This window comes from Gobius niger (assembly GCF_951799975.1).
Source record: "Gobius niger genome assembly, chromosome: 2".
In the NCBI taxonomy this organism is placed as follows: Eukaryota; Metazoa; Chordata; class Actinopteri; order Gobiiformes; family Gobiidae; genus Gobius; species Gobius niger.
In genome coordinates, this window is record NC_136853.1 from 8600836 (window position 1) to 8619882 (window position 19047).

Here is a 19047-nt window from a genome sequence, read left to right on the forward strand (position 1 = left end):
CTTTAGTATGTTATACAGGGTCCCAACCCGTACAAGAATCCAAGGTTTGGTCAAGTTTGATCACACAGTTTTTCCACAAAGTCAGTTTCAAGTTTCTGAATAACTGTCAGTTTTCTCAGGTCTCACTTATGAAAAAACCCAAAATCATCCTTTTTGACTGGAATGTTCATCCCTGACACTGACTCTGCATATGAGATGGTTTTCCGCTGTAACAATGCCAAAAGCTGCGAGTTCCTCAAAGTGAGTGTTCTCAGCAAAGAGAACGCGTTTGCGGCCATAAAAACAGAGATTGCTGTTTCTCCAAAACCATTAATGCTAGATGGCTAATTCTTTAGTATGTTATACAGGGTCCCAACCCGTACAAGAATCCAAGGTTTGGTCAAGTTTGATCACACAGTTTTTACACAAAGTCAGTTTCAAGTTTCTGAATAACTGTCAGTTTTCTCAGGTCTCACTTATGAAAACAACCCAAAATCATCCTTTTTGACTGGAATGTTTATCCCTGACACTGACTCTGTATATGAGATGGTTTTCCGCTGTAACAATGCAGAAAGCTGCGAGTTCCTCAAAGTGAGTGTTTCCAGCAAGAGAACGCGTTTGCAGCCATAAAAACAGAGATTGCTGTTTCTCCAAAACCATTAATGCTAGAGGGCTAATGCTTTAGTATGTTATACAGGGTCCCAAGCCGTACAAAAATCCAAGGTTTGGTCAAGTTTGATCACACAGTTTTTACACAAAGTCAGTTTCAAGTTTCTGAATAACTGTCAGTTTTCTCAGGTCTCACTTATGAAAACGACCCAAAACCATCCTTTTTTTGACTGGAATGTTCATCCCTGACTCTGACCCTGCATATGAGATTGTTTTCCGCTGTAACAATGCCAAAAGCTGCAAGTTCCTCAAAGTGAGTGTTCTCAGCGAGAGAACGCGTCTACGGCCATAAAAACAGAGATTGCTGTTTCTCCAAAACCATGAATGCTAGATGGCTGATTCTTTAGTATGTTATACAGGGTCCCAACCCGTACAAGAATCCAAGGTTTGGTCAAGTTTGATCACACAGTTTTTACACAAAGTCAGTTTCAAGTTTCTGAATAACTGTCAGTTTTCTCAGGTCTCACTTATGAAAACAACCCAAAATCATCCTTTTTGACTGGTTTGTTCATCCCTGACACTGACTCTGTATATGAGATGGTTTTCCGCTGTAACAATGCAGAAAGCTGCGAGTTCCTCAAAGTGAATGTTCTCAGCGAGAGAACGCGTCTACGGCCATAAAAACGGAGATTGCTGTTTCTCCAAAACCATGAATGCTAGATGGCTGATTCTTTAGTATGTTATACAGGGTCCCAACCCGTACAAGAATCCAAGGTTTGGTCAAGTTTGATCACACAGTTTTTACACAAAGTCAGTTTCAAGTTTCTGAATAACTGTCAGTTTTCTCAGGTCTCACTTATGAAAACAACCCAAAATCATCCTTTTTGACTGGAATGTTCATCCCTGACACTGACTCTGCATATGAGATGGTTTTCCGCTGTAACAATGCCAAAAGCTGCGAGTTCCTCAAAGTGAGTGTTCTCAGCAAAGAGAACGCGTTTGCGGCCATAAAAACAGAGATTGCTGTTTCTCCAAAACCATGAATGCTAGATGGCTGATTCTTTAGTATCTTATACAGGGTCCCACCCCGTACAAGAATCCAAGGTTCGGTCAAGTTTGATCACAAACATTTTCCAGTAAGTCAGTTTCAAGTTTCTGAATAACTGTCAGTTTTCTCAAGTCTCACTTATGAAAACAACCCAAAATCATCCTTTTTGACTGGAATGTTCATCCCTGACACTGACTCTGTATATGAGATGGTTTTCCGCTGTAACAATGCAGAAAGCTGCGAGTTCCTCAAAGTGAGTGTTCTCAGCAAAGAGAACGCGTTTGCGGCCATAAAAACAGAGATTGCTGTTTCTCCAAAACCATGAATGCTAGATGGCTGATTCTTTAGTATCTTATACAGGGTCCCACCCCGTACAAGAATCCAAGGTTTGGTCAAGTTTGATCACAAACATTTTCCAGTAAGTCAGTTTCAAGTTTCTGAATAACTGTCAGTTTTCTCAAGTCTCACTTATGAAAACAACCCAAAATCATCCTTTTTGACTGGAATGTTCATCCCTGACACTGACTCTGTATATGAGATGGTTTTCCTCTGTAACAATGCAGAAAGCTGCGAGTTCCTCAAAGTGAGTGTTCTCAGCAAAGAGAACGCGTTTGCGGCCATAAAAACAGAGATTGCTGTTTCTCCAAAACCATGAATGCTGATTCTTTAGTATGTTATACAGGGTCCCACCCCGTACAAGAATCCAAGGTTTGGTCAAGTTTGATCACGCACATTTTCCACAAAGTCAGTTTCAAGTTTCTGAATAACTGTCAGTTTTCTCAAGTCTCACTTATGAAAACAACCCAAAATCATCCTTTTTGACTGGAATGTTCATCCCTGACACTGACTCTGTATATGAGATGTTTTTCCGCTGTAACAATGCAGAAAGCTGCGAGTTCCTCAAAGTGAGTGTTTCCAGCTAGAGAACGCGTTTGCGGCCATAAAAACAGAGATTGCTGTTTCTCCAAAACCATTAATGCTAGATGGCTAATTCTTTAGTATGTTATACAGGGTCCCAACCCGTACAAGAATCCAAGGTTTGGTCAAGTTTGATCACACAGTTTTTACACAAAGTCAGTTTCAAGTTTCTGAATAACTGTCATTTTTCTCAGGTCTCACTTATAAAAACAACCCAAAATCATCCTTTTTGACTGGAATGTTTATCCCTGACACTGACTCTGTATATGAGATGGTTTTCCGCTGTAACAATGCAGAAAGCTGCGAGTTCCTCAAAGTGAGTGTTTCCAGCAAGAGAACGCGTTTGCGGCCATAAAAACAGAGATTGCTGTTTCTCCAAAACCATTAATGCTAGAGGGCTAATGCTTTAGTATGTTATACAGGGTCCCAAGCCGTACAAAAATCCAAGGTTTGGTCAAGTTTGATCACACAGTTTTTACACAAAGTCAGTTTCAAGTTTCTGACTAACTGTCAGTTTTCTCAGGTCTCACTTATGAAACCAACCCAAAATCATCCTTTTTGACTGGTTTGTTCATCCCTGACACTGACTCTGTATATGAGATGGTTTTCCGCTGTAACAATGCAGAAAGCTGCGAGTTCCTCAAAGTGAGTGTTTCCAGCGAGAGAACGCAATTGCGGCCATAAAAACAGAGATTGCTGTTTCTCCAAAACCATGAATGCTAGATGGCTAATTCTTTAGTATGTTATACAGGGTCCCACCCCGTACAGGAATCCAAGGTTTGGTCAAGGTTGATCACACAGTTTTTCCACAAAGTCAGTTTCAGGTTTCTGAATAACTGTCTATTTTCTCAGGTCTCACTTATGAAAACAACCCAAAACCATCCTTTTTTTGACTGGAATGTTCATCCCTGACACTGACTCTGCATATGAGATTGTTTTCCGCTGTAACAATGCCAAAAGCTGCAAGTTCCTCAAAGTGAATGTTCTCAGCGAGAGAACGCGTCTCCGGCCATAAAAACGGAGATTGCTGTTTCTCCAAAACCATGAATGCTAGATGGCTAATTCTTTAGTATGTTATACAGGGTCCCAACCCGTACAAGAATCCAAGGTTTGGTCAAGTTTGATCACACAGTTTTTACACAAAGTCAGTTTCAAGTTTCTGAATAACTGTCAGTTTTCTCAGGTCTCACTTATGAAAACAACCCAAAACCATCCTTTTTTTGACTGGAATGTACATCCCTGACACTGACTCTGCATATGAGATGGTTTTCCGCTGTAACAATGCCAAAAGCTGCGAGTTCCTCAAAGTGAGTGTTCTCAGCAAAGAGAACGCGTTTGCGGCCATAAAAACAGAGATTGCTGTTTCTCCAAAACCATGAATGCTAGATGGCTGATTCTTTAGTATCTTATACAGGGTCCCACCCCGTACAAGAATCCAAGGTGTTATCAAGTTTGATCACAAACATTTTCCAGTAAGTCAGTTTCAAGTTTCTGAATAACTGTCAGTTTTCTCAAGTCTCACTTATGAAAACAACCCAAAATCATCCTTTTTGACTGGAATGTTCATCCCTGACACTGACTCTGTATATGAGATGGGTTTCCGCTGTAACAATGCAGAAAGCTGCGAGTTCCTCAAAGTGAGTGTTCTCAGCAAAGAGAACGCGTTTGCGGCCATAAAAACAGAGATTGCTGTTTCTCCAAAACCATGAATGCTAGATGGCTGATTCTTTAGTATCTTATACAGGGTCCCACCCCGTACAAGAATCCAAGGTTTGGTCAAGTTTGATCACAAACATTTTCCAGTAAGTCAGTTTCAAGTTTCTGAATAACTGTCAGTTTTCTCAAGTCTCACTTATGAAAACAACCCAAAATCATCCTTTTTGACTGGAATGTTCATCCCTGACACTGACTCTGTATATGAGATGGTTTTCCTCTGTAACAATGCAGAAAGCTGCGAGTTCCTCAAAGTGAGTGTTCTCAGCAAAGAGAACGCGTTTGCGGCCATAAAAACAGAGATTGCTGTTTCTCCAAAACCATGAATGCTGATTCTTTAGTATGTTATACAGGGTCCCACCCCGTACAAGAATCCAAGGTTTGGTCAAGTTTGATCACGCACATTTTCCACAAAGTCAGTTTCAAGTTTCTGAATAACTGTCAGTTTTCTCAAGTCTCACTTATGAAAACAACCCAAAATCATCCTTTTTGACTGGAATGTTCATCCCTGACACTGACTCTGTATATGAGATGTTTTTTCCGCTGTAACAATGCAGAAAGCTGCAAGTTCCTCAAAGTGAGTGTTTCCAGCGAGAGAACGCGGTTGCGGCCATAAAAAAAGAGATGGCTGTTTCTCCAAAACCATTAATGCTAGAGGGCTAATGCTTTAGTATGTTATACAGGGTCCCAACCCGTACAAGAATCCAAGGTTTGGTCAAGTTTGATCACACAGTTTTTCCACAAAGTCAGTTTCAAGTTTCTGAATAACTGTCAGTTTTCTCAGGTCTCACTTATGAAAAAACCCAAAATCATCCTTTTTGACTGGAATGTTCATCCCTGACACTGACTCTGCATATGAGATGGTTTTCCGCTGTAACAATGCCAAAAGCTGCGAGTTCCTCAAAGTGAGTGTTCTCAGCAAAGAGAACGCGTTTGCGGCCATAAAAACAGAGATTGCTGTTTCTCCAAAACCATTAATGCTAGATGGCTAATTCTTTAGTATGTTATACAGGGTCCCAACACGTACAAGAATCCAAGGTTTGGTCAAGTTTGATCACACAGTTTTTACACAAAGTCAGTTTCAAGTTTCTGAATAACTGTCAGTTTTCTCAGGTCTCACTTATGAAAACGACCCAAAACCATCCTTTTTTTGACTGGAATGTTCATCCCTGACTCTGACCCTGCATATGAGATTGTTTTCCGCTGTAACAATGCCAAAAGCTGCAAGTTCCTCAAAGTGAGTGTTCTCAGCGAGAGAACGCGTCTACGGCCATAAAAACAGAGATTGCTGTTTCTCCAAAACCATGAATGCTAGATGGCTGATTCTTTAGTATGTTATACAGGGTCCCAACCCGTACAAGAATCCAAGGTTTGGTCAAGTTTGATCACACAGTTTTTACACAAAGTCAGTTTCAAGTTTCTGAATAACTGTCAGTTTTCTCAGGTCTCACTTATGAAAACAACCCAAAATCATCCTTTTTGACTGGTTTGTTCATCCCTGACACTGACTCTGTATATGAGATGGTTTTCCGCTGTAACAATGCAGAAAGCTGCGAGTTCCTCAAAGTGAGTGTTTCCAGCGAGAGAACGCAATTGCGGCCATAAAAACAGAGATTGCTGTTTCTCCAAAACCATGAATGCTAGATGGCTAATTCTTTAGTATGTTATACAGGGTCCCACCCCGTACAGGAATCCAAGGTTTGGTCAAGGTTGATCACACAGTTTTTCCACAAAGTCAGTTTCAGGTTTCTGAATAACTGTCAGTTTTCTCAGGTCTCACTTATGAAAACAACCCAAAACCATCCTTTTTTTGACTGGAATGTTCATCCCTGACACTGACTCTGCATATGAGATTGTTTTCCGCTGTAACAATGCCAAAAGCTGCAAGTTCCTCAAAGTGAATGTTCTCAGCGAGAGAACGCGTCTACGGCCATAAAAACGGAGATTGCTGTTTCTCCAAAACCATGAATGCTAGATGGCTAATTCTTTAGTATGTTATACAGGGTCCCAACCCGTACAAGAATCCAAGGTTTGGTCAAGTTTGATCACACAGTTTTTACACAAAGTCAGTTTCAAGTTTCTGAATAACTGTCAGTTTTCTCAGGTCTCACTTATGAAAACAACCCAAAATCATCCTTTTTGACTGGAATGTTCATCCCTGACACTGACTCTGCATATGAGATGGTTTTCCGCTGTAACAATGCCAAAAGCTGCGAGTTCCTCAAAGTGAGTGTTCTCAGCAAAGAGAACGCGTTTGCGGCCATAAAAACAGAGATTGCTGTTTCTCCAAAACCATGAATGCTAGATGGCTGATTCTTTAGTATCTTATACAGGGTCCCACCCCGTACAAGAATCCAAGGTTTGGTCAAGTTTGATCACAAACATTTTCCAGTAAGTCAGTTTCAAGTTTCTGAATAACTGTCAGTTTTCTCAAGTCTCACTTATGAAAACAACCCAAAATCATCCTTTTTGACTGGAATGTTCATCCCTGACACTGACTCTGTATATGAGATGGTTTTCCGCTGTAACAATGCAGAAAGCTGCGAGTTCCTCAAAGTGAGTGTTCTCAGCAAAGAGAACGCGTTTGCGGCCATAAAAACAGAGATTGCTGTTTCTCCAAAACCATGAATGCTAGATGGCTGATTCTTTAGTATCTTATACAGGGTCCCACCCCGTACAAGAATCCAAGGTTTGGTCAAGTTTGATCACAAACATTTTCCAGTAAGTCAGTTTCAAGTTTCTGAATAACTGTCAGTTTTCTCAAGTCTCACTTATGAAAACAACCCAAAATCATCCTTTTTGACTGGAATGTTCATCCCTGACACTGACTCTGTATATGAGATGGTTTTCCTCTGTAACAATGCAGAAAGCTGCGAGTTCCTCAAAGTGAGTGTTCTCAGCAAAGAGAACGCGTTTGCGGCCATAAAAACAGAGATTGCTGTTTCTCCAAAACCATTAATGCTGATTCTTTAGTATGTTATACAGGGTCCCACCCCGTACAAGAATCCAAGGTTTGGTCAAGTTTGATCACACAGTTTTTACACAAAGTCAGTTTCAAGTTTCTGAATAACTGTCAGTTTTCTCAGGTCTCACTTATGAAAACAACCCAAAATCATCCTTTTTGACTGGAATGTTCATCCCTGACACTGACTCTGCATATGAGATGGTTTTCCGCTGTAACAATGCCAAAAGCTGCGAGTTCCTCAAAGTGAGTGTTCTCAGCAAAGAGAACGCGTTTGCGGCCATAAAAACAGAGATTGCTGTTTCTCCAAAACCATTAATGCTAGATGGCTAATTCTTTAGTATGTTATACAGGGTCCCAACCCGTACAAGAATCCAAGGTTTGGTCAAGTTTGATCACACAGTTTTTACACAAAGTCAGTTTCAAGTTTCTGAATAACTGTCAGTTTTCTCAGGTCTCACTTATGAAAATAACCCAAAATCATCCTTTTTGACTGGAATGTTTATCCCTGACACTGACTCTGTATATGAGATGGTTTTCCGCTGTAACAATGCAGAAAGCGGCGAGTTCCTCAAAGTGAGTGTTTCCAGCAAGAGAACGCGTTTGCGGCCATAAAAACAGAGATTGCTGTTTCTCCAAAACCATTAATGCTAGAGGGCTAATGCTTTAGTATGTTATACAGGGTCCCAAGCCGTACAAAAATCCAAGGTTTGGTCAAGTTTGATCACACAGTTTTTACACAAAGTCAGTTTCAAGTTTCTGAATAACTGTCAGTTTTCTCAGGTCTCACTTATGAAAACGACCCAAAACCATCCTTTTTTTGACTGGAATGTTCATCCCTGACTCTGACTCTGTATATGAGATGGTTTTCCGCTGTAACAATGCAGAAAGCTGCGAGTTCCTCAAAGTGAGTGTTTCCAGCGAGAGAACGCAATTGCGGCCATAAAAACAGAGATTGCTGTTTCTCCAAAACCATGAATGCTAGATGGCTAATTCTTTAGTATGTTATACAGGGTCCCACCCCGTACAGGAATCCAAGGTTTGGTCAAGGTTGATCACACAGTTTTTACACAAAGTCAGTTTCAAGTTTCTGAATAACTGTCAGTTTTCTCAGGTCTCACTTATGAAAACAACCCAAAACCATCCTTTTTTTGACTGGAATGTACATCCCTGACACTGACTCTGCATATGAGATGGTTTTCCGCTGTAACAATGCCAAAAGCTGCGAGTTCCTCAAAGTGAGTGTTCTCAGCAAAGAGAACGCGTTTGCGGCCATAAAAACAGAGATTGCTGTTTCTCCAAAACCATGAATGCTAGATGGCTGATTCTTTAGTATCTTATACAGGGTCCCACCCCGTACAAGAATCCAAGGTTTGGTCAAGTTTGATCACAAACATTTTCCAGTAAGTCAGTTTCAAGTTTCTGAATAACTGTCAGTTTTCTCAAGTCTCACTTATGAAAACAACCCAAAATCATCCTTTTTGACTGGAATGTTCATCCCTGACACTGACTCTGTATATGAGATGGTTTTCCTCTGTAACAATGCAGAAAGCTGCGAGTTCCTCAAAGTGAGTGTTCTCAGCAAAGAGAACGCGTTTGCGGCCATAAAAACAGAGATTGCTGTTTCTCCAAAACCATGAATGCTGATTCTTTAGTATGTTATACAGGGTCCCACCCCGTACAAGAATCCAAGGTTTGGTCAAGTTTGATCACGCACATTTTCCACAAAGTCAGTTTCAAGTTTCTGAATAACTGTCAGTTTTCTCAAGTCTCACTTATGAAAACAACCCAAAATCATCCTTTTTGACTGGAATGTTCATCCCTGACACTGACTCTGTATATGAGATGTTTTTTCCGCTGTAACAATGCAGAAAGCTGCGAGTTCCTCAAAGTGAGTGTTTCCAGCGAGAGAACGCGTTTGCGGCCATAAAAACAGAGATGGCTGTTTCTCCAAAACCATTAATGCTAGAGGGCTAATGCTTTAGTATGTTATACAGGGCCCCAACCCGTACAAGAATCCAAGGTTTGGTCAAGTTTGATCACACAGTTTTTCCACAAAGTCAGTTTCAAGTTTCTGAATAACTGTCAGTTTTCTCAGGTCTCACTTATGAAAAAACCCAAAATCATCCTTTTTGACTGGAATGTTCATCCCTGACACTGACTCTGCATATGAGATGGTTTTCCGCTGTAACAATGCCAAAAGCTGCGAGTTCCTCAAAGTGAGTGTTCTCAGCAAAGAGAACGCGGTTGCGGCCACAAAAACAGAGATTGCTGTTTCTCCAAAACCATTAATGCTAGATGGCTAATTCTTTAGTATGTTATACAGGGTCCCAACACGTACAAGAATCCAAGGTTTGGTCAAGTTTGATCACACAGTTTTTACACAAAGTCAGTTTCAAGTTTCTGAATAACTGTCAGTTTTCTCAGGTCTCACTTATGAAAACAACCCAAAATCATCCTTTTTGACTGGAATGTTCATCCCTGACACTGACTCTGCATATGAGATGGTTTTCCGCTGTAACAATGCCAAAAGCTGCGAGTTCCTCAAAGTGAGTGTTCTCAGCAAAGAGAACGCGTTTGCGGCCATAAAAACAGAGATTGCTGTTTCTCCAAAACCATTAATGCTAGATGGCTAATTCTTTAGTATGTTATACAGGGTCCCAACCCGTACAAGAATCCAAGGTTTGGTCAAGTTTGATCACACAGTTTTTACACAAAGTCAGTTTCAAGTTTCTGAATAACTGTCAGTTTTCTCAGGTCTCACTTATGAAAACAACCCAAAATCATCCTTTTTGACTGGAATGTTTATCCCTGACACTTACTCTGTATATGAGATGGTTTTCCGCTGTAACAATGCAGAAAGCTGCGAGTTCCTCAAAGTGAGTGTTTCCAGCAAGAGAACGCGTTTGCGGCCATAAAAACAGAGATTGCTGTTTCTCCAAAACCATTAATGCTAGAGGGCTAATGCTTTAGTATGTTATACAGGGTCCCAAGCCGTACAAAAATCCAAGGTTTGGTCAAGTTTGATCACACAGTTTTTGCACAAAGTCAGTTTCAAATTTCTGAATAACTGTCAGTTTTCTCAGGTCTCACTTATGAAAACGACCCAAAACCATCCTTTTTTTGACTGGAATGTTCATCCCTGACTCTGACCCTGCATATGAGATTGTTTTCCGCTGTAACAATGCCAAAAGCTGCAAGTTCCTCAAAGTGAGTGTTCTCAGCGAGAGAACGCGTCTACGGCCATAAAAACAGAGATTGCTGTTTCTCCAAAACCATGAATGCTAGATGGCTGATTCTTTAGTATGTTATACAGGGTCCCAACCCGTACAAGAATCCAAGGTTTGGTCAAGTTTGATCACACAGTTTTTACACAAAGTCAGTTTCAAGTTTCTGAATAACTGTCAGTTTTCTCAGGTCTCACTTATGAAAACAACCCAAAATCATCCTTTTTGACTGGTTTGTTCATCCCTGACACTGACTCTGTATATGAGATGGTTTTCCGCTGTAACAATGCAGAAAGCTGCGAGTTCCTCAAAGTGAGTGTTTCCAGCGAGAGAACGCAATTGCGGCCATAAAAACAGAGATTGCTGTTTCTCCAAAACCATGAATGCTAGATGGCTAATTCTTCAGTATGTTATACAGGGTCCCACCCCGTACAGGAATCCAAGGTTTGGTCAAGGTTGATCACACAGTTTTTCCACAAAGTCAGTTTCAGGTTTCTGAATAACTGTCAGTTTTCTCAGGTCTCACTTATGAAAACAACCCAAAACCATCCTTTTTTTGACTGGAATGTTCATCCCTGACACTGACTCTGCATATGAGATTGTTTTCCGCTGTAACAATGCCAAAAGCTGCAAGTTCCTCAAAGTGAATGTTCTCAGCGAGAGAACGCGTCTACGGCCATAAAAACGGAGATTGCTGTTTCTCCAAAACCATGAATGCTAGATGGCTAATTCTTTAGTATGTTATACAGGGTCCCAACCCGTACAAGAATCCAAGGTTTGGTCAAGTTTGATCACACAGTTTTTACACAAAGTCAGTTTCAAGTTTCTGAATAACTGTCAGTTTTCTCAGGTCTCACTTATGAAAACAACCCAAAATCATCCTTTTTGACTGGAATGTTCATCCCTGACACTGACTCTGCATATGAGATGGTTTTCCGCTGTAACAATGCCAAAAGCTGCGAGTTCCTCAAAGTGAGTGTTCTCAGCAAAGAGAACGCGTTTGCGGCCATAAAAACAGAGATTGCTGTTTCTCCAAAACCATGAATGCTAGATGGCTGATTCTTTAGTATCTTATACAGGGTCCCACCCCGTACAAGAATCCAAGGTTTGGTCAAGTTTGATCACAAACATTTTCCAGTAAGTCAGTTTCAAGTTTCTGAATAACTGTCAGTTTTCTCAAGTCTCACTTATGAAAACAACCCAAAATCATCCTTTTTGACTGGAATGTTCATCCCTGACACTGACTCTGTATATGAGATGGTTTTCCGCTGTAACAATGCAGAAAGCTGCGAGTTCCTCAAAGTGAGTGTTCTCAGCAAAGAGAACGCGTTTGCGGCCATAAAAACAGAGATTGCTGTTTCTCCAAAACCATGAATGCTAGATGGCTGATTCTTTAGTATCTTATACAGGGTCCCACCCCGTACAAGAATCCAAGGTTTGGTCAAGTTTGATCACAAACATTTTCCAGTAAGTCAGTTTCAAGTTTCTGAATAACTGTCAGTTTTCTCAAGTCTCACTTATGAAAACAACCCAAAATCATCCTTTTTGACTGGAATGTTCATCCCTGACACTGACTCTGTATATGAGATGGTTTTCCTCTGTAACAATGCAGAAAGCTGCGAGTTCCTCAAAGTGAGTGTTCTCAGCAAAGAGAACGCGTTTGCGGCCATAAAAACAGAGATTGCTGTTTCTCCAAAACCATTAATGCTAGAGGGCTAATGCTTTAGTATGTTATACAGGGTCCCAACCCGTACAAGAATCCAAGGTTTGGTCAAGTTTGATCACACAGTTTTTACACAAAGTCAGTTTCAAGTTTCTGAATAACTGTCAGTTTTCTCAGGTCTCACTTATGAAAACAACCCAAAATCATCCTTTTTGACTGGAATGTTCATCCCTGACACTGACTCTGCATATGAGATGGTTTTCCGCTGTAACAATGCCAAAAGCTGCGAGTTCCTCAAAGTGAGTGTTCTCAGCAAAGAGAACGCGTTTGCGGCCATAAAAACAGAGATTGCTGTTTCTCCAAAACCATTAATGCTAGATGGCTAATTCTTTAGTATGTTGTACAGGGTCCCAACCCGTACAAGAATCCAAGGTTTGGTCAAGTTTGATCACACAGTTTTTACACAAAGTCAGTTTCAAGTTTCTGAATAACTGTCAGTTTTCTCAGGTCTCACTTATGAAAACAACCCAAAATCATCCTTTTTGACTGGAATGTTTATCCCTGACACTGACTCTGTATATGAGATGGTTTTCCGCTGTAACAATGCAGAAAGCTGCGAGTTCCTCAAAGTGAGTGTTTCCAGCAAGAGAACGCGTTTGCGGCCATAAAAACAGAGATTGCTGTTTCTCCAAAACCATTAATGCTAGAGGGCTAATGCTTTAGTATGTTATACAGGGTCCCAACCCGTACAAGAATCCAAGGTTTGGTCAAGTTTGATCACACAGTTTTTACACAAAGTCAGTTTCAAGTTTCTGAATAACTGTCAGTTTTCTCAGGTCTCACTTATGAAAACAACCCAAAATCATCCTTTTTGACTGGAATGTTCATCCCTGACACTGACTCTGCATATGAGATGGTTTTCCGCTGTAACAATGCCAAAAGCTGCGAGTTCCTCAAAGTGAGTGTTCTCAGCAAAGAGAACGCGTTTGCGGCCATAAAAACAGAGATTGCTGTTTCTCCAAAACCATGAATGCTAGATGGCTGATTCTTTAGTATCTTATACAGGGTCCCACCCCGTACAAGAATCCAAGGTTTGGTCAAGTTTGATCACAAACATTTTCCAGTAAGTCAGTTTCAAGTTTCTGAATAACTGTCAGTTTTCTCAAGTCTCACTTATGAAAACAACCCAAAATCATCCTTTTTGACTGGAATGTTCATCCCTGACACTGACTCTGTATATGAGATGGTTTTCCGCTGTAACAATGCAGAAAGCTGCGAGTTCCTCAAAGTGAGTGTTCTCAGCAAAGAGAACGCGTTTGCGGCCATAAAAACAGAGATTGCTGTTTCTCCAAAACCATGAATGCTAGATGGCTGATTCTTTAGTATCTTATACAGGGTCCCACCCCGTACAAGAATCCAAGGTTTGGTCAAGTTTGATCACAAACATTTTCCAGTAAGTCAGTTTCAAATTTCTGAATAACTGTCAGTTTTCTCAAGTCTCACTTATGAAAACAACCCAAAATCATCCTTTTTGACTGGAATGTTCATCCCTGACACTGACTCTGTATATGAGATGGTTTTCCTCTGTAACAATGCAGAAAGCTGCGAGTTCCTCAAAGTGAGTGTTCTCAGCAAAGAGAACGCGTTTGCGGCCATAAAAACAGAGATTGCTGTTTCTCCAAAACCATTAATGCTAGAGGGCTAATGCTTTAGTATGTTATACAGGGTCCCAACCCGTACAAGAATCCAAGGTTTGGTCAAGTTTGATCACACAGTTTTTACACAAAGTCAGTTTCAAGTTTCTGAATAACTGTCAGTTTTCTCAGGTCTCACTTATGAAAACAACCCAAAATCATCCTTTTTGACTGGAATGTTTATCCCTGACACTGACTCTGTATATGAGATGGTTTTCCGCTGTAACAATGCAGAAAGCTGCGAGTTCCTCAAAGTGAGTGTTTCCAGCAAGAGAACGCGTTTGCGGCCATAAAAACAGAGATTGCTGTTTCTCCAAAACCATTAATGCTAGAGGGCTAATGCTTTAGTATGTTATACAGGGTCCCAAGCCGTACAAAAATCCAAGGTTTGGTCAAGTTTGATCACACAGTTTTTACACAAAGTCAGTTTCAAGTTTCTGAATAACTGTCAGTTTTCTCAGGTCTCACTTATGAAAACGACCCAAAACCATCCTTTTTTTGACTGGAATGTTCATCCCTGACTCTGACCCTGCATATGAGATTGTTTTCCGCTGTAACAATGCCAAAAGCTGCAAGTTCCTCAAAGTGAGTGTTCTCAGCGAGAGAACGCGTCTACGGCCATAAAAACAGAGATTGCTGTTTCTCCAAAACCATGAATGCTAGATGGCTAATTCTTTAGTATGTTATACAGGGTCCCACCCCGTACAGGAATCCAAGGTTTGGTCAAGGTTGATCACACAGTTTTTCCACAAAGTCAGTTTCAGGTTTCTGAATAACTGTCAGTTTTCTCAGGTCTCACTTATGAAAACAACCCAAAACCATCCTTTTTTTGACTGGAATGTTCATCCCTGACACTGACTCTGCATATGAGATTGTTTTCCGCTGTAACAATGCCAAAAGCTGCAAGCTCCTCAAAGTGAATGTTCTCAGCGAGAGAACGCGTCTACGGCCATAAAAACGGAGATTGCTGTTTCTCCAAAACCATGAATGCTAGATGGCTAATTCTTTAGTATGTTATACAGGGTCCCAACCCGTACAAGAATCCAAGGTTTGGTCAAGTTTGATCACACAGTTTTTACACAAAGTCAGTTTCAAGTTTCTGAATAACTGTCAGTTTTCTCAGGTCTCACTTATGAAAACAACCCAAAATCATCCTTTTTGACTGGAATGTTCATCCCTGACACTGACTCTGCATATGAGATGGTTTTCCGCTGTAACAATGCCAAAAGCTGCGAGTTCCTCAAAGTGAGTGTTCTCAGCAAAGAGAACGCGTTTGCGGCCATAAAAACAGAGATTGCTGTTTCTCCAAAACCATGAATGCTAGATGGCTGATTCTTTAGTATCTTATACAGGGTCCCACCCCGTACAAGAATCCAAGGTTTGATCAAGTTTGATCACAAACATTTTCCAGTAAGTCAGTTTCAAGTTTCTGAATAACTGTCAGTTTTCTCAAGTCTCACTTATGAAAACAACCCAAAATCATCCTTTTTGACTGGAATGTTCATCCCTGACACTGACTCTGTATATGAGATGGTTTTCCGCTGTAACAATGCAGAAAGCTGCGAGTTCCTCAAAGTGAGTGTTCTCAGCAAAGAGAACGCGTTTGCGGCCATAAAAACAGAGATTGCTGTTTCTCCAAAACCATGAATGCTAGATGGCTGATTCTTTAGTATCTTATACAGGGTCCCACCCCGTACAAGAATCCAAGGTTTGGTCAAGTTTGATCACAAACATTTTCCAGTAAGTCAGTTTCAAGTTTCTGAATAACTGTCAGTTTTCTCAAGTCTCACTTATGAAAACAACCCAAAATCATCCTTTTTGACTGGAATGTTCATCCCTGACACTGACTCTGTATATGAGATGGTTTTCCTCTGTAACAATGCAGAAAGCTGCGAGTTCCTCAAAGTGAGTGTTCTCAGCAAAGAGAACGCGTTTGCGGCCATAAAAACAGAGATTGCTGTTTCTCCAAAACCATTAATGCTAGAGGGCTAATGCTTTAGTATGTTATACAGGGTCCCAACCCGTACAAGAATCCAAGGTTTGGTCAAGTTTGATCACACAGTTTTTACACAAAGTCAGTTTCAAGTTTCTGAATAACTGTCAGTTTTCTCAGGTCTCACTTATGAAAACAACCCAAAATCATCCTTTTTGACTGGAATGTTCATCCCTGACACTGACTCTGCATATGAGATGGTTTTCCGCTGTAACAATGCCAAAAGCTGCGAGTTCCTCAAAGTGAGTGTTCTCAGCAAAGAGAACGCGTTTGCGGCCATAAAAACAGAGATTGCTGTTTCTCCAAAACCATTAATGCTAGATGGCTAATTCTTTAGTATGTTATACAGGGTCCCAACCCGTACAAGAATCCAAGGTTTGGTCAAGTTTGATCACACAGTTTTTACACAAAGTCAGTTTCAAGTTTCTGAATAACTGTCAGTTTTCTCAGGTCTCACTTATGAAAACAACCCAAAATCATCCTTTTTGACTGGAATGTTTATCCCTGACACTGACTCTGTATATGAGATGGTTTTCCGCTGTAACAATGCAGAAAGCTGCGAGTTCCTCAAAGTGAGTGTTTCCAGCAAGAGAACGCGTTTGCGGCCATAAAAACAGAGATTGCTGTTTCTCCAAAACCATTAATGCTAGAGGGCTAATGCTTTAGTATGTTATACAGGGTCCCAAGCCGTACAAAAATCCAAGGTTTGGTCAAGTTTGATCACACAGTTTTTACACAAAGTCAGTTTCAAGTTTCTGAATAACTGTCAGTTTTCTCAGGTCTCACTTATGAAAACGACCCAAAACCATCCTTTTTTTGACTGGAATGTTCATCCCTGACTCTGACCCTGCATATGAGATTGTTTTCCGCTGTAACAATGCCAAAAGCTGCAAGTTCCTCAAAGTGAGTGTTCTCAGCGAGAGAACGCGTCTACGGCCATAAAAACAGAGATTGCTGTTTCTCCAAAACCATGAATGCTAGATGGCTGATTCTTTAGTATGTTATACAGGGTCCCAACCCGTACAAGAATCCAAGGTTTGGTCAAGTTTGATCACACAGCTTATACACAAAGTCAGTTTCAAGTTTCTGAATAACTGTCAGTTTTCTCAGGTCTCACTTATGAAAACAACCCAAAATCATCCTTTTTGACTGGTTTGTTCATCCCTGACACTGACTCTGTATATGAGATGGTTTTCCGCTGTAACAATGCAGAAAGCTGCGAGTTCCTCAAAGTGAGTGTTTCCAGCGAGAGAACGCAATTGCGGCCATAAAAACAGAGATTGCTGTTTCTCCAAAACCATGAATGCTAGATGGCTAATTCTTTAGTATGTTATACAGGGTCCCACCCCGTACAGGAATCCAAGGTTTGGTCAAGGTTGATCACACAGTTTTTCCACAAAGTCAGTTTCAGGTTTCTGAATAACTGTCAGTTTTCTCAGGTCTCACTTATGAAAACAACCCAAAACCATCCTTTTTTTGACTGGAATGTTCATCCCTGACACTGACTCTGCATATGAGATTGTTTTCCGCTGTAACAATGCCAAAAGCTGCAAGTTCCTCAAAGTGAATGTTCTCAGCGAGAGAACGCGTCTACGGCCATAAAAACGGAGATTGCTGTTTCTCCAAAACCATGAATGCTAGATGGCTAATTCTTTAGTATGTTATACAGGGTCCCAACCCGTACAAGAATCCAAGGTTTGGTCAAGTTTGATCACACAGTTTTTACACAAAGTCAGTTTCAAGTTTCTGAATAACTGTCAGTTTTCTCAGGTCTCACTTATGAAAACAACCCAAAATCATCCTTTTTGACTGGAATGTTCATCCCTGACACTGACTCTGCATATGAGATGGTTTTCCGCTGTAACAATGCCAAAAGCTGCGAGTTCCTCAAAGTGAGTGTTCTCAGCAAAGAGAACGCGTTTGCGGCCATAAAAACAGAGATTGCTGTTTCTCCAAAACCATGAATGCTAGATGGCTGATTCTTTAGTATCTTATACAGGGTCCCACCCCGTACAAGAATCCAAGGTTTGGTCAAGTTTGATCACAAACATTTTCCAGTAAGTCAGTTTCAAGTTTCTGAATAACTGTCAGTTTTCTCAAGTCTCACTTATGAAAACAACCCAAAATCATCCTTTTTGACTGGAATGTTCATCCCTGACACTGACTCTGTATATGAGATGGTTTTCCGCTGTAACAATGCAGAAAGCTGCGAGTTCCTCAAAGTGAGTGTTCTCAGCAAAGAGAACGCGTTTGCGGCCATAAAAACAGAGATTGCTGTTTCTCCAAAACCATGAATGCTAGATGGCTGATTCTTTAGTATCTTATACAGGGTCCCACCCCGTACAAGAATCCAAGGTTTGGTCAAGTTTGATCACAAACATTTTCCAGTAAGTCAGTTTCAAGTTTCTGAATAACTGTCAGTTTTCTCAAGTCTCACTTATGAAAACAACCCAAAATCATCCTTTTTGACTGGAATGTTCATCCCTGACACTGACTCTGTATATGAGATGGTTTTCCTCTGTAACAATGCAGAAAGCTGCGAGTTCCTCAAAGTGAGTGTTCTCAGCAAAGAGAACGCGTTTGCGGCCATAAAAACAGAGATTGCTGTTTCTCCAAAACCATTAATGCTAGAGGGCTAATGCTTTAGTATGTTATACAGGGTCCCAACCCGTACAAGAATCCAAGGTTTGGTCAAGTTTGATCACAAACATTTTCCAGTAAGTCAGTTTCAAGTTTCTGAATAACTGTCAGTTTTCTCAAGTCTCACTTATGAAAACAACCCAAAATCATCCTTTTTGACTGGAATGTTCATCCCTGACACTGACTCTGTATATGAGATGGTTTTCCTCTGTAACAATGCAGAAAGCTGCGAGTTCCTCAAAGTGAGTGTTCTCAGCAAAGAGAACGCGTTTGCGGCCATAAAAACAGAGATTGCTGTTTCTCCAAAACCATTAATGCTAGAGGGCTAATGCTTTAGTATGTTATACAGGGTCCCAACCCGTACAAGAATCCAAGGTTTGGTCAAGTTTGATCACACAGTTTTTACACAAAGTCAGTTTCAAGTTTCTGAATAACTGTCAGTTTTCTCAGGTCTCACTTATGAAAACAACCCAAAATCATCCTTTTTGACTGGAATGTTCATCCCTGACACTGACTCTGCATATGAGATGGTTTTCCGCTGTAACAATGCCAAAAGCTGCGAGTTCCTCAAAGTGAGTGTTCTCAGCAAAGAGAACGCGTT